We start from the raw sequence: 8,287 nt of genomic DNA, 5'->3' as shown, positions 1-8,287 counted from the left end.
ATAGACTGCTATGTATGGTATGCTCCATGGCCCTGTAGGATACAGTAGTAGCTTTAGAATTGATGTAGTTGGTACACTGCTAGGCGAGGGATGTGGCCCGGGGGCCTCTAGTATACCTGATCTGATGCCAAGTCATGGGATTTCTGCATACATATAGTACATGTTAATGAAGTCGTAGTTACTATTGTTTGTCATATTGTATATCAATTCTGGAACGCGATCTTTCTTTGTGATATTCCAAAGTATTTTTTTATAAACTGAACCTGAATATCTGTAGATCTCTATGGGTCTTCCATTATCGTGTCATTTCAATGCTCAAATATCAAGGTCACCATCGTTAGTCATTGTACTTCTACTAAGATTTGTGTATTCATTAATATGTCTGCTCCATGAACATTATCTAGATAGTCCAATTGCAAACTTTACTTTTCATTCGCATGACACAAAAATCTGTATAGGCTACCAAATAATTTTTTGTGATGATATATGGTTTTGAAAATCATAAAGAAATAAAAACCGTTCGCTAAATATGTCTTTATTCATTTTTAAATAAAAGAATGTTTTATAAACACCATGTCTATAAACAACTTAAATACGTATTGAAAAGGACGAAAATATGATAGCAAAGGTCAGAAGTTGTCCATACCAGTTGGTTTTCTATGGTTGTTCTGTTGTCATCCCCGTACAAGGACGGAAGTTCCGTAGAATATGATAACCTTAATCTCCATCCTCCAAACAACTGTATGTTTTGATCATACATTAGTACGTACTTATGGTAATAATATACGATTGTTTTGATGAAAATTAAGCAAATATTATAATTATATACCAAGTTCATATTTTGGTCATCATTTCCGTCCTTGAGGCATTGCTGGAGATGTTGACAATGACGCTTAAATAAGTAGGCAAGTCCTTTTTATCTTTACACAGAACCGACAATGATATTGTCCTATAAATCAACACGTGAGCTTAGAACAAGAAATATGTTCGCCTCTCCCCTCTTTGCTAGAAGCAGTGGGGGTGTCGGTTTCTTCAAGAACTGGCGTCAGTTTCATCAACATCTGCATGTCGGACAGTGCCGAAATAACTCGGAGCAGTCTTTGAATGCTAAAAAAATAAATTAAAAAGTAAACGATCCTGTTTGTGAGGGACATGAGAAACAGAAGTTGTACTGTTATTTGACATATTTCCTCATTCAGCGAGGAAACAAAACATGTCAGATCACTGCAGACCCAACATGCAGAATGTTGCCATTGTAGAATTATATAAAGTTAAGAAACATTAAAATTCCTAATTCCTTCGTAATCTAATAGTAAAAGAATGCTTGAAGTATTTTGATGCAAGCTGCTTTTTCTTTTTTTTAAATCATAAAATTTTTTACAAAAATAAATAAATGAACCCTTTATCTATGTTGCACTGCATTGTGAACTTTAAGGTGGTCCATCTGAGGGGACGTCATCAGGTGTCCTGGTAGGTGTAACTTGTCAATACGTGCTTATAAAAGAAGTCACGTGACCACACGTCTAAAAACCAGTTGATTTCTCGAGAGTCTGCGATCATTGCGTGGTATTCTAGGGGGGGAAATACCAAAAGGACAAAGGCTTTATCAGAGACAATAATAAAAACATTACACCTCCAAAAATCCTAGATGTCTTCAAAGTCTATCTAGGTCTGTTGGCCGTTTCCTGGAAATAACAGGAGGCGGTGTTTAATGTGATCCACTTGACATTTCCTCGGGCAAAATAATGAGAGGATCTGAAACTATGACATCCTAGAGACATGATTTAGTTGTGAATAGTTACTACAATAAAATCAGTTCTTGTAAGTACATTTCGAAGGGTAAGGGTTTGGGTATTTCCTTGACATTGAAACTTTCTCATAAATTTAAGGTCAACAATGCTGCTATAATCTTTGACATGAAATGTCCTTATTCTGTAATCTTGTAATATCTTTATGAGAGAATTATTGAGTCATTGAAATATGGACAGTTTGTTAATGTGAAGATATGAAAATTTCCTGAATTTTCGATTCAATTGCTGATCTAATCTAAATAAAGTAAGCTATATGTAAAACCCTTTAAAGTCAGTATAACATTTGATTAAAAAAAAAGCTTGTGCGAAAAAGAGAATTCTTATCAATAAAATCTTTGGTCAGATATTTTTAGCTTCTTTCAACAGATGTAAAAAGTTTTAAAAAATCGAGGAGTGGTAAATAGCAGTGAGGGAACAAAGGAGAAGGAAAAAAAAACATTAAGCATGGAGTCAGCAGTTACAAGGTGGGTGTCAATCTTGTTTCAGTAGCCTTGGTGGTATGTGAAAGGGGGCAGAGAACCAGAGAATTAGCTATATCCACTCCTGTATGTTGGTGAATGAAGCTTTAATGCCGTAGTCATCTTGTGGAGAGATGACAAGATTTGGTATTTAACAGGAAAACTGCAGATTGCACCGATAAGACATATAAAGAAATTAAAGGTCCTTTAAATTTTTTTCCAACTGCAAGAAGTTCCTATTTTTTCTAAACTAATAAAGGGTAATTATCCTCTCTTTTCCTACAGAAAATTAGATAGAAAAGATAATTTAATTAAACACAGAATGAGAAACATTCATGATGTCCCAGTTTGTGCGTATCTTTAATTGCATAGGATACCTTTAACATGCTTTAATGAAAAGGTAATCACTTTAATTTCCAGGTGAATTAAACTAAGAGGGAATACCTGCACTGTATCACCCAGGGGCTATATCAGCAGGACGGAGCCTCGTATTTCTAGAGTGACGACTTACGCCTCATTTGCTCGAGACTGATTAAAAAATCGAGTAGTTCGGGGAAAATCCGATGGAATCTCTGGTCCCACATGAACAAGCTTTCAATGAAAGCACTTGCTGTCATTTATAGGGGAAATTCGTTAATTGAGTTTGTGTTGCCCAGCTAGAGAGAAACCGAGATTGGACAAACCATACGTACTATTGTAGTAATGAATTTTGATGGGCTTTTTGGGGTATTTAGTATGCTTCTCATGGACTGGTTTGAATAGGTCTCCTTTTCACCCTCTTTCCTTCAGGTGTGATAGGACTTATGATGGAGAAAGGAATGTTAGCCATTTCAGTACAGTACTCCAATCCCAAACCATGCTGAACAATTGGATGTATAATTTACATGTTTATTGGCAATTACAAAGCAGGAGAATTTATTTATCTTTAAAACTGACTGAATTTCTCTGTGTAGTCTTGTTATTTTTCTGTGTAATTAATCTTGCAGTTTTGTAACAGCCTGAAGGAATGTCGTTCTCTAAGGTTATCGGGGAAAGATGCAATGTCAAGATACAATTTCAGCAAAAAACATCTGTTTGTTTAGATTCAGATTCGGTGGTGTAATGGTTTGGGAGAGAGAGAGAGAGAGAGAGAGAGAGAGAGAGAGAGAGAGAGAGAGAGAGAGAGAGAGAGAGAGGGGGGGGATCTTACAGTTTGTATACATTTTCTAAAGGATATTGAATATTGATTGGCAATCAATTGATAAACTTTTTCGTGCATATACTTAAAAGTGTGTGTACTGGATTTAATTTTGAACATCAGCTGTTTGGAATCGTGATATTGGTTATAAAGAATTCTAAAGTGAACATTGGCGGTTCTAATTCTTTAACATATTGAGTTCTGAATAAAACACTGATATGAACTTGTGATAATGGAAATTGAAAATGCAGAAATCATGTTCCTGGTAATTTCTCCTCTCGGGTGGGTACCAATCAATGCTTCAGATCAGTTTCTGACATGTGCAGTGACCCGGGTGATGAAGAGGTCTCCGATTTTCTCAAGGTCATGACCCTGTCAATCAAACTCAAAAGGAACAGCAGAAATTAAATGAACTTGTAAAGAAAAAATCTTTTAACGTCAGTCTTTTTTTATATCGAGGTCTAGTCATCAAATCTTTGTCTTAGCCCAAAATATATACACACTACAACAAAGCCTCGCCAATTATTGTTTAACTGTTGGAAGTTTTGTTTATATCAGATCGAAAGGTTAATTCTTACAGAGATTAAAAGAAGCCGTGTCAGGATTGAATTTGATTAACAATAGTACATGTACCCATAGACCTACATTTTGGTAATCCTTTAAGACCTATTAATAGCTATAACTTCCAGACAATGGGTTGATCTGTAGCTCCTTTAGCCAAGGAGAGAAGGAAAGGTCCCGATTTAGGGTAGCCAAAATTCTTCACTGGATTAATTTTACGACTTTTTAACCCTGACGTTTTGCTCCTTGCTGTAATACGAGACCTAAATCTATCGTAATACTAGTATACATCATTAGATCCTTTCTGGGTCAGTGAAAAGCTGCAACTATTAAGCAATTTAACTACTGATCTTAAGTCACAAATGGTGCATTCAGATTCAAGAATTGCACCGCATCTTTCAATAAAATTAAGACAAGTATTCTGTCCCGGGGATAATTACAGGTAGGAAGCTGCATTGTGTGGGAGACTGACAATTTAATGCTAGTCTTACTTAATTTCATGTTCAAGACGCTGCCAAGCAGATCTTTAAAACATTCCAAAATTATTTGGGTTTGGCAGCTCACCCCTTTCATGTTGACCTTTTAATTATCTGCTGTTAAAAGTACACTAAAATCATTGACTGACAGATGGAATAAAAATAGTATCCTGAAATCTAGCCTATCGTGAAATGTTTCTTGCTATGCAGCTGTTGTTATGAATTTGATAACCATTATTTAAAAAAAAGGATTGTTTTTTTTCCTCATCCAGATTGAATATATCTACTGAGTTAAAAGAAACATTTAGACACACAGGTACATGTGATAACCAAGTTGTGATTTATATTCTCAAGTTTAAAATTGGTACATTTTTATTACAATCTAGCACCACGACTGATCTGATCAACTATAGTTGTTGTGAGTTAAATATTGCATGCTAATGGCCAACCGTACAGACCCGGGATTTTGTCAGGCATGGCTCCATTTGTTGCATTATTAATTCTTTTACAAGTTTTCAAATAATTATCACAGTCAAATATAAGTCTGATGGTAACCTTCTTATCAATGTAACTCTGCCCATACTTAACTTTGGGAAAAGTTTTGCATACAAGCCTGAACTTCTATAATTCTGAAAGCATGCGTTCGACTTACAAGTTACAGAAAAAAAACCCATTCTTTTTTTGGGTGGGGGGGGGGTCTATTTTTCTATTCCTGTTCATAAAAACAAAAGTCCCTGCAGATTCGGACTCCCGACCTGCAGGTCAATAAATTGAATATTATATATGTATACGAATATAGTAATTGCTCTACAGAGATCATAGACCCAAAGTTGACGACATAAACAGTTTCACAATGGGTTAAAATCGCCATGTCATTTTGTTACATACTGTCATGAAAAGTAAACGTTTACAGGGTGTTGAGGACCCTTAACTAGTATGTAATACACAATTTTGTTATAACATACCAAATAATTTTAATTGTAGAATATTGAACTCTTGAATGAATTAATGATACTATAGTAACCAAATATTGCTTTGCTGTGAAATGATCTGGGATAGGGAAAATTGCATCATCGCTGTATAGTAAACCATATTGCTAATTTTCGAACTGAGCATCTAGCTGTAATACAGGAAAATTATGACCCATTTTTATCACAGATTTGATAACATAGGCCATTTTGCAATGTAAAAAGCCTCTTAAATCCACAAACACAGCACAGCTTTCTGCATTCCAGTGCATCTGTAAGTGCAGCCTTAAGCAGAATGTGTCGTGTTAGATATAGCGGTAGCACTAACGGGCAGAGATATTGCAAAACACAAGCCGATACCTCCTTTATCCCCTTGCTAATGGAAAATTAGTCTTATCACCGATTTGTCATGATTTCAACCCGGTACTGAGTGAACATTCTTGTAGAAGGAGTTTCACAGAAGTTTGGTTCCATTCAGAGTAGTTTTTGAAGTTCAGAATGAGTCAGAAATGTCTTCCCACAAGGTCAGAATGAAGTCTGGTCAAATTCCGTGTGGCATTTGGACTACTTTTGTATTTTGAGATCAGTTGCTGTTCAGTTTATCACATTGTTGGCAATGACCTTATATACAATAGATATTAGAAGGTTAATTGATAATATTTCATAATAACTTGACATCTTAGCTACTATTTTCTAACATAATAAATAATGACACCTTCTTTTGGAAAATTTCATTTCTTAGAGAAAAGATGAACCACAATTACCGAAGAATCTTATTTGATTTTTTGAGGTCTATTTGTTCACATTCTGGGGAAATAAAGCATGTCAGATCTTGTGATAAGGAAAATTAGGCCCTTTGGAATGTACCATGTGCATGTTGTGACAGCATTCTAAAACGCTGGATGCCAAACACAATGCAATTATTGGAAGGTTGTACAATTGGTATGAATAAAATCCTATATTTTGAAATTAAAAAAAGACATTGTTGTCTAGTAGTGAATTGAGTTATTATATGTGCATGTTCAAAGGATTGCAATCAGCCGACATTATAGAATGGTTGCATTCTTGAAAGAAAGATGATAGAAATATGGTGGGGAAGCTGCATATTGCACATTCATAGCATTGTTGGTTTTATGTATGCTGCATATTCTTGATATCTAGAATAGAACTGTTTCTTACAGTTTGCTTCATCGAGTACATTGTATTTATTGTTGACTCAGACCGACAGGTTATTTTGAGATGAACTTCCTATCATGTAATGGTTTACTGATAATAAAGAAGCAATACCAACAGGGACCCGTGACTACACATTATTGTAATGCTGTGTTGTAACAGTTACTCAAGAGTTTTATAAGTGCCTATGACTCTTGAGTACCCAAAAAATAGTCCAGCACTAACCTCTCAGCTGTCGATCTTCAGATCTGAATTTTCTTAAGAGCTTTACCTGTGAAATGCTCTTCATCCATTTGAATTTCAGAATTTGAAGGAGGGAGAACGTATTAGAAATGCTGTTGCCGATAATTGAGCTTGTGGATTGAAAGTGCATCTATCAAAATAAAGGTAAAGGTCTGTTGTGATGCCTCCTCAGGTCAAGGTCATTACGCAAGGCCTGGAGGTCAGATTGAGACCTAGGGAGTCAGGACTTGGCACCAGTCAGTCGCTTACTATGTAACCCCTCATCTTGTTTTTTATGGTTTAATCACATTATGTGATAATGGAAAATGATAAATGGTTAATCAGGTCAAGACCATTAGGATATCTAAACACAGCAGATAGATATATAATGAAGTTAGCTGCTTCAGGCCATGTTCAGTGCTATATGCGTAGAACAGATTTACATCATAATGAATCTACATTGATCTAGCTCTTTATTTCTAACATTTGTTTCATGGTTTATTTATTGATCCATCTTTTAATACATGTATAAAATTATGTGAATTAAATTCTTTATTTTTATGTAAAATATTTTTTATCGATCAAATAGTCAAATTTGCATACAGGAAACTAAGAGTTATGTATACTATTGCGTTTGGAGACTGAATTGCTGTTATCTTTATATTCACATTGGAATAATGTCCTTTTGCAAAGCTTTTAACTTACTGTGTAGTTATGGAGAGATACATACCATCATAGTTAAATTGCCATTAAATCAAGACATATGCATTAATCACGATTTCTGTATTTTTCTTTTCAATACATGTATAAATAAAAACAATCAACAATTTCACCGTCTTTCCGAAACATAAACCCAAACTGAGATATTGGTACAGGAACACTTGAACCAGTACAGAAACCACTTAACCCTTGGTTCATCAGACAGAGCAAAGATGCTCTAACCAGAAAACCTCCTGTTTTTATCAGTGAGCTAACCATCTGTTGGACCAGGTGATAGTTTTACCTGTGTTGGGAGGTTGCCCGACCTGGAGCAGTTTGTGTGGTCTGTGGGAAAGTGTACTGTACTCACATTACTGGGCGGGGAGGCAGGCTGACAGTCATGTGCTTCGTCAGCCGGGGAGAGCTGACATTTGTGTGCACGCACAGCTGGAAAGGGGCGATAACTCTCGTAATTTCATTGTGCTGGTGTGACAATTTGTGTGTTATTGTGTTCGGATGTATTGTAAATTTATAGATTGCCAAACAGTCTGGACAGGGTGATATAGCTATGTCTAAGAAAAGCAATTGTCTGCTTTCTGAGAATCATTACAAGAATTTTCAAATCAAACAAACAGTGGCTAAAAAAGCCAGGAATTGGTAAAGTTCCAATGGATTCATATTGTTTCATGAAGAGATTGCAACTATGATGAATGGATCAATATGGAAAAATCCCTTTGATACC

At 35.6% G+C, this 8,287-nt stretch overlaps 1 long non-coding RNA gene across 1 annotated transcript in view; it reads right to left on the bottom strand.

The window, feature by feature from the left end:
• Window positions 1-539: 539 nt before the first annotated feature.
• Window positions 540-8,287, bottom strand: part of LOC117681795 (uncharacterized) — a 21,012-nt gene continuing 13,264 nt past the window's right edge. The window contains exon 3 of the long non-coding RNA XR_010711340.1: window positions 540-1,107. This is a non-coding gene — a long non-coding RNA (uncharacterized lncRNA). The remainder of the gene's footprint in view (window positions 1,108-8,287) is intronic.

Source organism: Magallana gigas, chromosome 2 (assembly GCF_963853765.1).
Source record: "Magallana gigas chromosome 2, xbMagGiga1.1, whole genome shotgun sequence".
Lineage (NCBI taxonomy): Eukaryota > Metazoa > Mollusca > Bivalvia > Ostreida > Ostreidae > Magallana > Magallana gigas.
Note: the sequence above shows the minus strand (reverse complement) of the source record. Positions and strands in the feature narration are given on the sequence as shown.